Here is a 16,669-nt window from a genome sequence, read left to right as displayed (position 1 = left end):
GGAAAACATACCTAAGATTTCTAGTTCAGCTCTAAAACTCTCCCCTGCCTTCCAGATCCAGTGCTGGCCTGCGGACAACTCTCCTTCAAATGATGCACCACTTGCCTCAAGAGCAGAAAATTTGCTTTATTTATTTATTGCACTTTTATCCACCTTTTCCTCCAAGGACCTCAAAGTAGTGTACATTGGTCTTCTCCCCCAGTGACTAGCCCAAGGTTACCTAGTGAGCTACCTGGCTGAGTGGGAATTTGAACCCTGGTTTCCCAGGTCCTAGTCCAACACTCTAACCACTATGCCACGCTGGCTCTCAGCACCCCTTTCTGCATCACCCTGGCCTAAGCACATGGCTTTTCAATCACATTCAAAGTGATTCTGCTGTGGCTTCTCCTGCCCCACCAACACACAAGAGCATGCAGCTGCAGACGAGGCTGAAGGACTTTAAAATATTGCAAGCAGCTCTTGGGGGGGGGGGGAGAGACTGGAAGGGCTTGAACTTTTTAAGACTTCGGATGACCCTAATCCTGTGCTGATGCACACTCAGCCAGCGGAGTGCAGCGGGAACTGCTCAGAATCTGGTCCTGACATGACCTCTTCTGAACTTTCTGCCTTGCCTTGCCCTGCTGCTGGACCAGACTGGTAAAGGCTCTGGTATTCATTACCACTTTCCCTGAGGGCTCTAAGCCCCAGAAAGGCAGGGTTTCTGTCTCTCAGCCTAACATTCCAGAACTTGTTGCTTCTTTGAGCTCCTTGAAGATTCCACCTAAACATTAGGAAGAACTTCCTGACAGTAAGAGCTGTTCGACAGTGGAATTTGCTGCCAAGGAGTGTGGTGGAGTCTCCTTCTTTGGAGGTCTTTAAGCAGAGGCTTGACAACCATATGTCAGGAGTGCTCTGATGGTGTTTCCTGCTTGGCAGGGGGTTGGACTCGATGGCCCTTGTGGTCTCTTCCAACTCTATGATTCTATGAAACAGAGCAATATATGGGCTAGCTCAGTATATTGACAGTGCCCTATTATCAGAGGGGCAAGCATTCAAAGCAGTGGCTTGCATCATCTTCTCCAGGCCATGTAATTATTTCATTCATTTGGAGAGCTTGGGTCCAAAGGAGAGAGAGAGCGTGTATATCTCCCTCCCTCCCACCCACCCATCCAATATTAGTCAAACCAATGTCAATGGTTCTGATTCCTAGAAAATTCAGCTAGCGCAGTTTCTTGCTTCTATACTTACCGGTAGCTTAGAATACCATAATATAAGAGCCCTGCTAGATCAGACCAAAGCCTGCCTAGTCTTAACAAGCTGCTTCCCATAGTTGTCAGAGCCTTCTGGACAGCTCCCAAGCAGGACATATGAGGACAGTCTCTACCGCTGTTGCTCCCAAGTGACTGGCATTCATAGCCATGGTGCCTTTGATTTTGGAGGTAGTGTACTGTTGGCATCTGTCTGTCTTGAGAGACAAGGACATGTGTGGGAGTAAAACCACAGCATAACAGGACCAAAATGACTTCCCCGGGGTGCAACCCTGGACAGTGTGTATGGGGGTCATGGGCTGCCCAGACAACAAGACCCCTCTCTTGGCCACGCTGATGTGTACACACCATACATTTAAAACACATGTCTTTACCCTAAGAATCCTGGGAACCGTAGTTTACCCCTCACAGAGCTGCAATTCTCAGCAGCCTTATCAAACTACAGTTCCCAAAATTCTTTGGGTGAAGCACAACAATACCTGTTGGTGCAGTGGGACTTCCTCCCTCCCCTCCTCCCACATGTCCCCCCCCCCCCCCCCCGTCTGCTCTGGAGGGTCAGGAGATGATTTTGCTGAGAAAGCAATAATGCTTGGGCTGACAGAAAGACATTCTTAGTGCCTCTTTTGATGTGCATATGCAACCAAAGCTAGTGGCCATCTCTACATCTTGTGGGAGAGATTTCAATAGTTTGACTGTGCATGAAGTGAAAAAGTGTTTACCTTCCTTTGTACTGAATTTCCCATAGTTTAGCTTCATTCTTCTCTTGTAATTAATATGAAACAACTTAACATTTTGCCTGGGGTGGCTGTTATGAGAACTAATGAATTACCTCTCGACTGGTTTGACTATGCAGTAAAGCCCTATCCATAGGTACACCAGAGAAACCCACAAGCAATAGCTCACATCTCTGTCATAAGCTCCTGAATACCAGAACTACGCTGGCAGTTAAATTTTGCGGTTCTCCCCACCCAAATGCTTTGCCTTCCCTCCCAGGAGACAATCAGGGGGAAAGGACCAAATGCAACTCTGTCCCCCATTGGTCCTTAGGCTGATAACAGAGTTCTCAAGATGGAGAATGGTTCTCACAATGCCACCAATCAATGAGAATGATTGGCATATACTCCATGTCTGCTAGAGACTCAAACCTAGAACAGAATCCTACCCCCGTGGGCCCTTCCTCCCAGTGCCATGCACTTTTTACAGCCCCCTCCTTTGAAACTTCCTGTGCTCCGTTCCTGTGGCATTGGCAGGATGCAGCAGCACGCATCCAAGTGAACACACCAAATGCACAGTGTACCACTGCTAGAATGACGCCATCTGTGAGCTGGCACACCGAAGCTTGTGATATTGTAGCAACATAACAATCATGCTCAGTATTCACTGAACTGCAACAATTTGTTTTCAAAGCACTGTGGATGCATTAGCTAAATTTGAGCTAAAGGTGGAGAGTGAAAATGGACAAAGGGGGTGCAGTGGATCCCACTGCTCTTTACACCAAACTACATACACTACACATCCTATAATATAGGTGGGGGCTGCCGGAGAGGGCGAGGCTGCTGCCACGGAGGCCAAGGGCAGGGCCAGCAAGAAAGGGGGAGGGGAGCAAGGAATCTTGATTATTTTAAAAAATGCTTTGTGTGTCCATGTCTATCTTGTCCCTTAAAAAAAAATTTTTTTTTTTTTGGTGTGCCTTTTTCTTTTTGTAAATCTACCAAAGATTAAAATTAAATAATCCCAGGCTTAAAGGGTTTTCTCAGGGCGGTGGAGGGTTAAATGCTTCTGTATGTGCTTCTGATAGGAAATGCTTGGAGGGGGGCACAAAAATGGGAGGCTGAGGAGGGTCAGTTCCTCAACACTGGGCATTGACAAAAGTCTTTATTTTAATCTGAGGAATGTTGGAGGGTATGAGGCTGCTCACCAGGGTGAGACAGTTTCCGCATATAACACCAATCCTGTCCCAAACCTGCTGGTTGCCAATTAGTTTGGTTGCCACCAATCTGGGCCCAATTCAGCATCTCAGAACCACAGTACCTCCAAGGCCACCTCTCCCCCTATGAACTGACAGGACCCTGCAATCATCATCTGAGGCCCTCCTTCGTGTGCCCCTTCCGTGAGAGGCTTGGAGGTGGCAAGACAAGAATGGCGCCTTCATCTTTAGGTGCCAGGCAAAAACTTTTCTCTATACTAACCAGGCCCTTGGCCTTTAACTATCTGTGGCCTTTAGAAGTAGGTGAGATTTTTAAATGCATTTCCCCACTGTTGGTTTTAATGTATTAATGGGGGGGGTGTTTGTAAGTTGCTTTGGGTTGCCCTGAGCAAGATAAAAAAGTAACAAATTTAAGAAATATAACAAAAGGAAGGAAGGAAGGAAGGAAGGAAGGAAGGAAGGAAGGAAGGAAGCTGGGTTGTTATGGTGCCTGAGGCTCATATATTGTACATCTCCCTGTGATTTGTCTATGCAAACATTACCTGGGAATGCTCAATGTGGCCCATGGCACAGATATAAACCTAAACCTGTTTGGCAGCCTTGTGGTCAGAGAAGCTTCAGCACTGGTTCTGAATCACTTTTCTATATTACAATGAATCAGGTGTGAAGTGGTTCTGACGTATGTCAATCATCTGATGAGACAAGCATGGGAAAGAAACCTTGCCCTTAGATAAGGTCCACATACTAGAAAACCAAAAGTTCGCAAGGTTTGAAATAGTAATCTTTAGGGCCAAAGGCAGGGTTTATTGCCTCCTCAGTATCAAGAGATTATTGGCTCCATCTGTTAGGCGCCTTCCATTATCATTCAACTGTCTAGGATGGTCATAATGCATAACATGCTTTTGACTGGGGCACTCACTGCAGCCGCAAGGAGAATGCCACTGAATCGGGCTTCTCTTTAAGAACTACAGCTGCCTGGCCACAGAGTGCATGGAGACTCATAAGATTGTTTCCAAGAGCTGTGTCAGCCTTCCCCAACCTGCTGCCCCCAGATATTTTGGACTACAACTCCTATCACCTCCAGCCAGCACAGGAGGATGGGAGTTGTGATCAGGGGCAGCCCATCCCTTTTTGCCACCTGAGGCAAAATGGGAAGATGCCCCTCTCCACTGAAGACTCACTTGTTATCAGAGCTGGGTCAGATGCAGGTCAGCACACAAGATGCAGAGCTAAGCATTGTAGTTAATTCTTTCTTCAAGAAAGCAGCATACAGCTCAGCAATACCTCCCAATAGGACTTGCCCCTATACAGCAGTTGCCAGGACTGATGGTCCCTGCCTCTAAGTCTCCTCTGCTACCAGGCATTGCCCAAGCAGCCTCAAACTACGGTGACCCACCTGCAATCTCTGTCCAGCTCTAGGCATTGTCCTGTGTGCCCTTGGAGACAAGGGGGGAGAGGAACTTGTCACAGCAGCAGAGTAAGACTCCTGGGATTGCGCTTCACCCTCTGATTCTGAGCTGCTCCCTGTCACAGGTTCTCCTTACTCACTAAAGCCTGTTGCTTCTTCAGCATCCAACTATTCCTCCCCCCATTCTCCCTCTGGCCTTTCCTCAGTGTCCCACCCCCAATCCTCGGGCTCAGAGCCTTCCTCCCCTGGGGCTTCCCTCGGGGGTTCCCTAGCTCCTTGTCATTTTAAGAGCCCAGCAGAGATCATGGTGAGGGCAACCCTGGCTTTGATTCTTCGTTGCTATTTCTAGGAGTTATTTTATAATGTGACCACAATCCAGATATTTTAACATGAATCCAATAGGTTGTCTTCCAAGGGAGAGAGTTATATAGCCTGGTTGTCATAACAGAAATGGCCTTGCCCAACATACCCATGAGCTGTCTACTATTGATGGAACAGGGGGCTCGGTTGAAGTGGGCAGATTAATGTGGGAAAAGAGGGACCCAATAAAATCCATGGCCCCAAACTATGTAGGACTTTAACAATCATCATTTTGAATTGTGCTTCAAATTAGTCCAGAGGCCAGTGAAAATGGTAGAATATTGGAGTCACGTGATCTGACATACAATACAGACACACACCCATTCAAAATGCTGGCTGTTACATTTTGCAAAAGCTGTCACAAGCCCTTTGGTTCCTTCAGAATCTGGCATTGTTTGGTTGCTCCAGACAGAGCAGGAGGGGGAGGCGGGGGGAGCTGGAACCCAGGGTTGGAAAAGAGAGGCTGTCTCAATGTCTCTCAATGTCAGGGAAGAAAGATCTGTTGTCTCTCTCCTCTGTGCCTCCTGTCTAGAGCCTCTTTAAGGAGGGAGAGAGCCAACTAAATATGAGGATGTGGTGGCAAAGCTGGAGGCAGAAAGCCAGGTGCCACCTTCACAGGTGGGTTCAGATGCATCCATCCCTACTGAGAGCATGTGTATGCATACAACAGATTCATGGGCGAGCTCACCCCCACCTCATCTTTAAAACCTTAGCAGGAGAGGCATGACAATTGTTGGGGCATTTTTGTAGCTTCCGTTCAGGTTCACCTTTTACCATGGAATCTTGTCTTATGGACTTTATGCTGGCTACTGAGCCCATATTGCTATTTGCCTGAATAAATATCTCTTCCTTACTTACAAGTAAAAGCTGCTGTTGTAGTGTTTGAGGACAGGAGCTTGACCAAAGCTGAAGTTCCCTAACTCTTTTCCAAGACAGTCCCATGTACGTACCTTTATCCAGCCTGGACCCAACCAATGTAGATGTGTAGTGGGAAGATCTGCCTTCTCTGGGAGAGGGTGCAGTTGGTGCACCATGGCCAAGCTGACATAGGCACTACCTGGCTATCTGGAAGCAAAGACAGTACCAGAAGCACTTTCCTACTGAGTAAAAACATTTAGGACTTTCCTGTGTTCATCCACCCCATTGTTAATCTCTGGAACTGGTCCAGGACTTCCAGCGCCTCTCTGGAAAGAGAAAGATGGGCAGTGACAAATAACCTCCCCCAGTGGTTTCATGTTAAAGAACATAGGGATAAGAGGAATCTGTGTGGCATTCGTAACTCAAGAGTAGCCACTCAGAACCAGCTACCTTCCAGCAAGGACCGATATCGCTTGAACATCTACCCCACCCAGGGTAAGTGACCCAGAAGGATTTAACAGTTTGTGGAATCAAAAGCCAGTGGACTGAAAGGGTCCACTGAACCAATATGAATGTGCTCTCCCTTTTCTAGCTGCTGGTGTACTGCCCACCAGAATGATAAAGAATGGCTCAGTCCTCAATCTGGGTTAGAAACCAGAGTGAAAAGGGTATTGAATACCTGGAGTTCAGTCACTACCTTATGCTTAAGTGCCTTGCCACCCGCACACCCAATTACCTTAGGATCTTTTGATGCACCTGCCTCATACTGCCAAATGGACTGGCTTTCACTGCGCCCAATATAAGCCAAATAGCAGAGAATGTTGCTAAACAGGTAACAGCAGAATATTCTGTACCACTTTCTAAAATCATTGTTCCCTTTCTGCCACCATAATGGTCTTTTTTTACTTCAGGCATCTACAAATATGGTTCAGAAGGTTAGATCATTATAGATCTTTAAAGTTTGTTAATTAGCATGTGATAAATTGCATCTCTAACAGGTTCCAAAGAAAATAATTAAATCTACATTCAGATGGAGTGCAATAATTTACACATCCACCTACTTGTCTTTAGTATATGAATGCAGTGTTTCTTAGAGGCAGTACAAAGTAAAGGGGCTGGGGCAAGCAGATGGTAACAGTAGATATTATTTCCTCAAATTTGGCATAATTTGTAGTGGGATTTTCAGTTGAATTGTTAATGGAACCAGTGAACCTTCTATGGGGTTTGGAATACATTGGCAGAGGTAGGAAGTCTACCCAGTAATTACTATAATTAAAGGGCTTCATCTTTGCTAATTGAAGCTAGTTATAACTTACATCAGCCACCACTTACATTTTAATTATCGGCTCGTATGACAACAATGATTACCCTTCCCTTAAAGTGTTTGCCTTTAACTTCTGGATTCATATTTTAATGTGGCTGGTCAGCCCCCAATGATATCACTGCATATCTTCAGTGCCATCATCCAGGCAGTCATGTACTATAAGTCTGTGATAAAACATAGCAGCAGTGGCAGCTGTTTGTAGATTATTCTTATTTTAGTACTAGGTGTCAAATGCTTCATGGAAAATTTACAGAAAAGGCAGTGGTCACGAATTGGATTGATTAAAACAACTCTGAAACAAGCAGAAGTATAGATTGGGAAAGTCTATCAGAATCTTTGACAGGTTCCTGTCCAGGTATACACTGGGGAGAGACTGAGCAAACAAAAAAACTGTTCCAGATTCTGGCACACCTAAAACTACTACAAAGTTATGGCATATGGAGTCAACTTCTAAACATGACAACAGGCAGGGGCACATTCTAATACTTCATGAATATGATTCAGTATTCTATAGATGTCCTGTTTCTAAGAAGACTTCCTGCTTCTGCTAGTAACTCTTCACACCTTCTACCTTCAAATCTGGCTGTGGAGGACAGAAGAACCATGCAGAGCAGATCTGTGACCATGAACTGAAAAGGTATTGCCAAAATGCAGTTCAATTTAAGGTATGAATCCTTGGTGAACAGGTAAGCATGCGGTACATACATACCTAAACACATATCTGCATATTGTTCAAGGACTCGGGATTAGCATGTGACCATATAATGACGTCTGAAGCATCTCATTAAAAAAGAAAAACATTTGTAACTCATGGCTGTTTTAATGACTTCAACGGTTTCAAATATATGCTGGGAAATAATACATGTTTTCTGTAGAAAACAACACAGGCCACCACTTGTCATTTTATTCTGCATATATGACTCAGAAAATCTAGTTAGACACTGATGCCAGAACAGAATGTGCCTGTCATGAAACAGAAATTGACTCTTGTTTAAATATCAAAGATGATTGTGGAACAGTGTTTCTCCCATGTATCAGTTCTCTAAGCTCCCTTTAATGTGTATGTTTGTTGGCGGGGTGTGTGTGTGTGTGTGTGTGTGTGACTTCTTAAACAAAATGCCATTGCAATCTTCCTGCTTTCTATCACATTTCTTATTTAGCTGTTTGCTTCTTAAGATTTAGGGCAGATTTCAACATAAAAATGGCTCTGAACACATATGTGTTGGGGTGTGCACAGAACACAGGATATTCTGTTCAGAAGTCAGTTTGCCATCTCTAAGTACTTTGGAGACTCTCTGATTCAAATCAGGGTCCACATCTGAGCACACTTCATTTGCCCCATCATTCACTATTGCAAAATTTAAAAACTGCTTTAATTTGTTTTCTTTTTGGCAGAAGAACATGAAAATTGTTGCCTATCCAAGGCTGTGTACACACGTAGCCTTTGAAATACACAGGGACTGTTTTCTCACAATTATTTTAGTACATAGCGATTTGCAATTGTACACACCTTCAAGCATTAACATAACCCAAAGAGATAGATACTCTCAGTGTTGTCCATACAGTGGTACCTCGGGATGCGAACAGGATCCGTTCTGGAGCCCCGTTCACATCCTGAATTGAACGCAAGACATGATGGTGCATCTGCGTGTGCGTGGGTCGCGTTTCGCTGCTACCGCGCATGCGCGTGATGTGATTTTGAGCATCTGTGCATCCGTTACTTCCGGGTTTTGCCACAGAGCGCAACTCAAATGCGCTCAACCCTAAGCGCATTCAATTTGAGGTATGACTGTACACACAGAGTCTTTTCAAACAATGGTCTTCTCCAGTGCCAGAACTCACCATAAACGCCTCCCTGGTTCTCTTATAATGGGAACGTTGCCCACCTGAGAGGTGCTGGAACTGAGTCTACTCTACTCCATTCCATTTGATGAGTATTTCCACTTCCTTTTAAAAAATAAAAATCCTTCTGCAGTCTTTTTGAAAGAAAGCAGCTGGTGTATTGATTTGCAGAACCACTTGCAGTGTGCTCTACCCCCGTGGGCAAAGACATGAGGTATAACAGATGGAATAAACAGAAATGACAATTTTGTGGGATTAAGATTTGGCCTCCGCTTTATTGATTACAGATGTAGGTAAGCTTTGGCTTAGGCATTGGGCATGTATCACATATCACCTTCCCAGGGGAAGGTTGAGGTTAGGACAGGTGTCATGGCTGGGTTATGGGTGCAGATCAACTAGGAGGGATACGTTAAGTAATAGGTTTTAATGTTGAATGTGTAAGTGTATGTCTAGGGACAATGTTTAAAACAAACACCATTAACTTTACTGCTGGATAAGTGTGTAATGGTTACTGGATATGTATTTGTTTAAAAACCAACAAAAAAGTGTGTCTTTTAGTAAAAAGACACAGATCAACTAAGCTGACCCTCCCCATGCCGCGCGCGACTGGGAGTTCCATGGCCCTTCTGTTCCCTCTTTGGCTTCAACACAGAATCCCTTTATTGGGGTACCCTGGGAAACCAGCTACATGAGGTTGAGGTCATGCCCCACATCACCCCAGACCCAGAATTGGACTCAGGATTGCACTCAATGCCTTATCTGCCTCGAGTTGTGGTGATTGCTATGCGGAAGGCAAAAAACCCCAATGGGCCCAACGACGTTTTAAATAATGTTTTATTTGTACCCTGCCCATCTGACTGGGTTGACCCAGCCACTATGGGCGGGTTCCAGCAAAAACTTAATAAAACATTTAACATGTTAAACATTCCTATACAGGGCTCCCTTCAGATGTTGTATAATGATTTAATAATAATCATTTTATTATTATTTGTTTGCAGACAAATTACTTCTCAGCCCTAAATACAGTAACTATTGTAAACCACAGCAAAATCACTATAAAAGTCATTATAAAAGTCAATGACTTTTGGCAGGGGGTTGGACTCGATGGCCCTTGTGGTCTCTTCCAACTCTATGATTCTAAACAGCAACATGTGGGCTGGGCGGGCTGATTGCTCTGCTGCCGATTGGGCTGACAGTCCCCAGCACAGCCAGCTTTTATTCTCCAGTGGCCAATTGGAGTGAAAAGCCGTTCCTCCTCCGGTCCACCACCAAAGCTCTGCTCCCCTCCAAGGCCTTGGTGGGGCCAAAATTCAAAATTTGGCAGGCAATCCCAGGAGCCATCACGGCCAGCCGCAGAGAAGCCCAATGGCCGACTCCAAGGAGATTAATTCGCCCCCCGCCCCCCAGGGAACAGGAGGGCGAGAGGCCTCAACCAGCACCCACCCCAAACTGGGTAAGTGCCACATATATATGTATCTCAATACATGTCCTCTTTTGCTTGTTTTATTCATAAGCAAGGCAAATACGTTGAAGGGGAGCGGCACAACCCTGCAGCCTCAGCAAGTGTCTCCCAATAGGAAATGCCCTGAGAAAGTGCTCTCTGTGCAGCAAGTGCTGGAGAAGGGCATTCTTGGCACAAAATGAGCTATAATTGTTCCCAGGGGCAGATCCCAGGGGCGAAACTCCAGGACCCCTAATCCTGGAAGCGCCCCAGAAGTGACTTTGTCCACATTTGCTTTAAAAAGTGCATCAGGCGCGTATGTAACATTTCCCTAATTTCCCCTAATTTTCATCCCTCCATAGCTCAAAAACTGTAAGGCATAGGAAATTTTCATTCACAACAGTGTCTTTGACATGTGAGCTAATTTCATGTACAGCATGTACAGCAATTTCAATCAAAATCTGAAGTGTAGTAGCTATTAAAAAAATAAAATAATGTGGTGGTTTTTTGTGGAACAACCTCATTGAAGAAGATAACAGCGGTTACTCAGACCTAATTGCTAGTTGTGAAGAGGCCCCCCATATCAGTTCAAGCCTCAGGGCTCCAAAAATGTAGGTCCACCACTGATTGTTTCGGCAGAATGTGCTGTGGATTGACAAACAGTGTGGGACAAGGGATGACACGGGGATGAAGCTGTATGTACAGCATCCCCAAAATGGCACCTGCTTCCTGCACTGAATGCCAGTGTGGACTCACTTGAAGCTGCTTCTGCGTCTTGAGAGAGTAGAAGCTTGGCAGCAAAAGGAACTTCATAGACTGTGTGCTGTGCCCACTCCCATTCATCATGCATCCAGTGCGCTCCCACCACTGGTTTGGGAAGTGGTATACACACAACTTTAGTCACAATCCATATCAATCATTTATTTATCCCATTCTTCCTTATGAAACTCTACATTTTGATGCATTCCCCCTCCCGAAAAAACCCAGTTTTGATCCAAATTGAGAAAAAGAACCTCTTTGCTGCGTTTGGCAAGCAAGAGGGACTGGTGCTGCCTGCAGAGGTGCAAGGTGGGCTGCTGGTGGCGTCGTGCCCCTTCCCCCTGTTCAGCTGCTTCCTGGAATGAAGGCAGATGGTAAAGCCAAGGCAAAGTGATCCCAGGCGACACTCTGCTGCCTCCTTCCACTACTGGCACAGCCAGTTTCCTCGGCGGGAGGGGGAGCAGTGAAGGTGTTGTGAGTTTGGTGACAAAAGGGCTAAAATGGCCAGTGCTACTGCTACCTATACCATTGCTTCCAACTGTACCCCACGGGGTCCCATACAATACAGAATCCAAAAACTCCTAACCTAGCTGAGATTTTACCATTGCCTTCACTTTCAATCAAACTTCACTTGGATACCAGTAACTATCTGATTCCTCATTGTCTTTTCAGCAGTTATGAAATGAAATTATAAATCAATTTAACAAATGCTTTGAGTGCAATGAATTAGGTAATGATGTACAATGGTATAAACATCCACTACATTATATAAATATATTAGCAATTTTCACTGGCCTTATAACAACGAGCACATGACAAATGCTAATGCACAACTTGTCCGAAACTTCTGACCCTTTAATCATCCTGTCTGGAGAAATGTGATCTCCCCTGCAAATTTAAAAAACACACATTTTGACTAAGTCTGTGGTAACAGTCTTAATTTCTCCTTCCCAAATCACAGCTTGCACTGGGTGGATTTTGCAGACTTTTGTGTAGATCCTCTTACTTGATTGCGCTCCATATGCACAAAAGTGTGCTGAATGCGACAACGAGGAGGCTCTCTGTATGTCCCCCTAAAAATAGTCTGAGGTCAGTTTTAACTGTTCTGATTACCTGTTGTTTTTTAGGCCCGGTTTCCTGAACAGGTGAACCAGTGTTAGCGTTAACTGCATGTGACTACAGTGGTACCTCTGGATGTGAACGGGATCCGTTCCAGAGCCCCATTCGCATCCAGAGCAGAACGCAACCTGCGTCTGCGTGTGCCATGATTTGCCGCTTCCATGCATGCACACAACGTGCATGAGTGTCTGCACATGTGCAAGCGGCGAAACCTGGAAACAACGCTGTCAGAGCTGCCTCAGGTCCCAGCTCACAGAGGACCAACGCCAGTCCGTTGTTATATAAAATAGTCTTTATTGAAGTTCAGTTTCTCTTTTACAGCCACGGCGCGCAGCTCTACGTCTTAAACCCTAGACCGCCGAAGCTCTGTCTGAGTCTCCTCCCCCCAGACACCAGTTTAAGACTCTAGCCTTGCTCCACCTCTTCCTCTGCTCCCTCCTCCTCTGGGTCTGCTTGTCCGCCGAGGTCCTGCCCTTCCTAGACTCTTCTGACGCTGAGTCCCCTGAGTCTTCCCCCTCCCTCCGGCGAGCTTTAGGACCTGGTTCCCAATCCGGGTTTTCTGCTGTCCCGCGCGCCTGTACATTTGAACTTGGCGCGCGCGCCCAGCCTGCCACCTTCCTTCTGACCGTTATACTGCTCCTTTCGCTGCTTCCCTCTTCGGGGATGCTAGCTGGGTCTGACTCCTCCTCCCTGCTTGCCGGAGGAGAGGCTGACTCTGACCTATGGGGCTCTTCCCCCCCACTACGCTCTGGTGGGGAAGCTGGTCCTGATTTCCAGCTACTGCTTTGGGAGTCTCCGCTGGCCCCCTGCATCTGGTGTGTCCCCCCTGGGACCCCCCTTGCCCTGGCCATCGGCGCCCCCTTCTGGGAATCTTCTGATTCACTGGAGAGGCTTATGGAATCTCTCGGGTCACTGTCATTCTGCCCTCCGCTGCCCTCAGATTCTTCCCCTTCGCTCTCCATTTCCTCTCTCCCCTGCGCCTCTGCTCCTGAGCCCCTGACAAACGCGTTCCATTACTTCCGTGTCGCTCAACCCGAAGCTACCGTATTTTTCGCTCCATAAGGCGCACCTGACCATAAGGCGCACCTACTTTTTTGTGGGGGAATTCAAGGGGGGGGATTATTTAAAGGGAGCGCTGAGCAGAGCCTGTATGCATACAGGCTCTGCTCAGCGCTCCCTTTCATGAGCCGTGGTGGGCTGCCCTTCTCCCTCCTCGGGGAAACCCCCCAAGAACCGCACACACACACTGCGCAGCTCGTGAAAGGGAGTGCGGCTCTTGGGGGCTTTTGCGGGAGGTGGGGGAAGTGAGAGAGCCTCGCTTTGTCCCTTCCCCCACCTCCTGCAAGAGCTGTGCGCTCTTTAAAGGGAGTGCGGCTATCCCTGGCTTTTGTGGGAGGTGGGGGAAGGGGAAGGGACAGAGCCGCGCTCCAGCAAGAGCCAGGGATAGCCACGCGAAGCCTCCACAGGGCAGCAGGATGAAGGCTCCCCGCCGCCCTGCGGAGGCTTTGTGCCGCTAAGGCAGAAGCTAAAACAGCTAGAAGGAGTGCTGTGCAGCGCTCTCTCTAGCTGTTCTGGCTTCTGGGGTAGCCCGCAAAGCCTCTGAAGGGCAGCGGGAAGCCTTCATCCCGCTGCCCTGTGGAGGCTTCGCTGGCTACCCCAGAGCTGCTCAGGAGCTTGTCAGGGCTGGCGGGGGAAGCCCGGGTCCTGTCCCCCCCCAGCCCCAGGGACCACACATTCGCTCCATAAGACGCACAGACATTTCCCCTTAGATTTTAAGAGGGGAAAAGTGTGTCTTATGGAGCGAAAAATACGGTACTTCAACCCGAGGTATGACTGTATTTTTGAATGATGCCTTCGTCTTACAACCTGATCCTAAGCATCAGAAATAAGTCCTATTACAGGGGTCTGCAAACTTTTTCAGCAGGGGCTGGTCCACTGTCCCTCAGACTTTGTGGGGAGCCGGACTATATTTTGGAGGAAAAAAATTAACAAATTCCTATGCCCCACAAATAACCCAGAGATGCATTTTAAATAAAAGGACACATTCTACTCATGTAAAAACATGCTGATTCCCGGACCACCCGTGGGCCAGATTTAGAAGGCAATTGGGCCAGATCCGGCCCCCAGGCCTTAGGTTGCCTACCCATGTCCTATTAGCTTCCTGATCACATACTTCCTGGCTCCAATCTGCATTATACATTTCAGGCTTTCCCCAAAGAATCCTGGGAACTGTAGCTTATTGAGGGGTGCTGGGAGACCCCTTTTCCCTTCACAGAGCTACATTTTTCAGAGTGGGAAGGGGATTGACAGTTAAACCACTCTGAGAAAAGTTACAGAATGCTGCAGCACCTTAGAATCACAGCATTGTAGTGCTGGAAGGGAACCCTAGAGTTATCTAGTCCAACCCCTTGGAATGCAGGAATCTCAGCTAAAGCATCCACAAGAGATGGTCATCCAACCTCTGCTTAAAAACCTCCAAGAAGGAGAGTCCACCACCTCCTAAGGGAGTCCGTTCCACTGCCAAACAGCTCTTGCCATCAGAAAGTCCTTCCTCAGAGGCATAGCAAGTCCTGAGAGTGCTGGGGGGGGCGCGGTCTGCAGGGGCATGCCATGGGGGTTGGGGGGCCACCAGAGTGACTGCTTTCTTCCCGGGCACCCTCCACCTTGAGGGTGGCAGGGGTGTTTGCAGCAGTTCAGGCGCGCTGCAAGCCCAGGTCCATGCTGCTTTTGCGAGTGGCGCGCTGGGCTCTCAGGGTACAGGCATGCTTCCCCCAAAGGGAAGTGCAGCTCCTGTTCTTCCTGGTGTTCAGTCGTAATGTCCTTTCTCGTAACTTGAATCCATTGCTTGGGTCCTACACTCCGGAGCAGGAGAAAACAAGCTTGCTTGAAACAAAGGCTGGATCTCGACACATCAAAGAAGTGTTTCTGTTAAACGCTTTGCAAACTTTGTATGAGAAATCGGGTCAGCAAAAACGCAACTCCACACACCATCTGGTGTCACACTGTTAGAATGCATAAACAACACATATAAAGCGCTTTTTCTTTGTCAATGAAGCTGAGTCCTAAGAAGTTTCTTTGTGTCACCTCTGTTTGGCCAGCAGCCTATGCATTTGCTCACCTTCATCCCTCTTCTCCTTCGGTTGGCTATCTATCTCACAGTCAAAACAGAGACTGTAAGCTCCTTGGAGGGCAAGACCTTTTCATTCTTGTTTCTATTATTCCATAAAGCACCCATATGCATTAACGGTGCTGCCTAAACAGTAAATAACAACAACAAACTACAACATGGCTACGCTCTTGGATTTCATCTATGTGCAAACCCCCCACTCCTTCAATAACTCACAAACATCTTATTCACGTTTTGTTCACATGCCCTGACATGAGCCATGACAAAGAAGCATGCTCAGTGAGTATTAACAGGAACTTTGTCATGCAACAACCTTAAGACAGAATTTGTGACTCACAGGAAATGAAGAAACAAGCTGTTAAAAAGGCTTCTCACCATGTTTGAAAAAAGCTGAGACCAAACAAAATACAGGATCACAAAAATACAGGGCTATGCCAGCTGCATTCATCTATCATTCCCACACCCATATTTCCTAGTAGATTCAACTGTGCTAAAACTGGAAGCTAAGAGTAGTCAAAGTGATTAAGACGCATCATGGATAATTCTTGGCCTTTCTCAAAGGCCATTCAAACATGCCTCTCTTCCATACAACCTTCGGGCAAAACAGCGTCTAAATACATTTTTAAGGCCAAATGCATTATTAAGACGACAAAATAAAGGAAAAAACATCTGAAGCAGCAGAATAAGTGGATGGACTTCCTTTTGCACTCATCCAGAAAGTGTCCCCCTAATTAGAAATGCAAAATAACAATTTAAGTTCAGGGTGAAGGGCATAATGGGAGGGACGTGGCAGCTCAGGTGCCCTGCAGGTCCAACCAAGTCATACTCAGAAGAGGCCACTGGCATCAATGGGCAGGATGAAGGGTTCATCCATACTTACCATTTGCCCTGCTCTTTCAAGGCATGGTCCGCACTTTAAAGCTCCATGTCCGAGTGTGCCCCCCCCCCCCCCGCTCCCTTTTTGCTCCAGAACAAATGGCAATTCAGGTTTTCCATGGGTTGCAATTGCTCTGATTCAGCTTTAAAGAGCAGGTTTTCATGGAGAAGACTCTGGAGCAGGAAAAATAGTGCTTGGATATGGAGCTTTAAAGGATGGACTGTGCCTGGAAAGTGCAGAGGAAAGGGAAGTGTGGATAAGCCCTAAGTTAAGAACATTGATTTCAATGGGTCTGCTGACTTAAGTTGGATCTAACTCAGCGTCTGTTACTCAGGTCTCTGTTTTGGAGGGTACAAAAATGAACAGCAACTTTGAACTGA

The sequence above is a fragment of the Podarcis muralis genome, chromosome 3, assembly GCF_964188315.1.
Source record: "Podarcis muralis chromosome 3, rPodMur119.hap1.1, whole genome shotgun sequence".
Taxonomy (NCBI): Eukaryota; Metazoa; Chordata; class Lepidosauria; order Squamata; family Lacertidae; genus Podarcis; species Podarcis muralis.
This window is presented reverse-complemented; position numbering follows the sequence as displayed.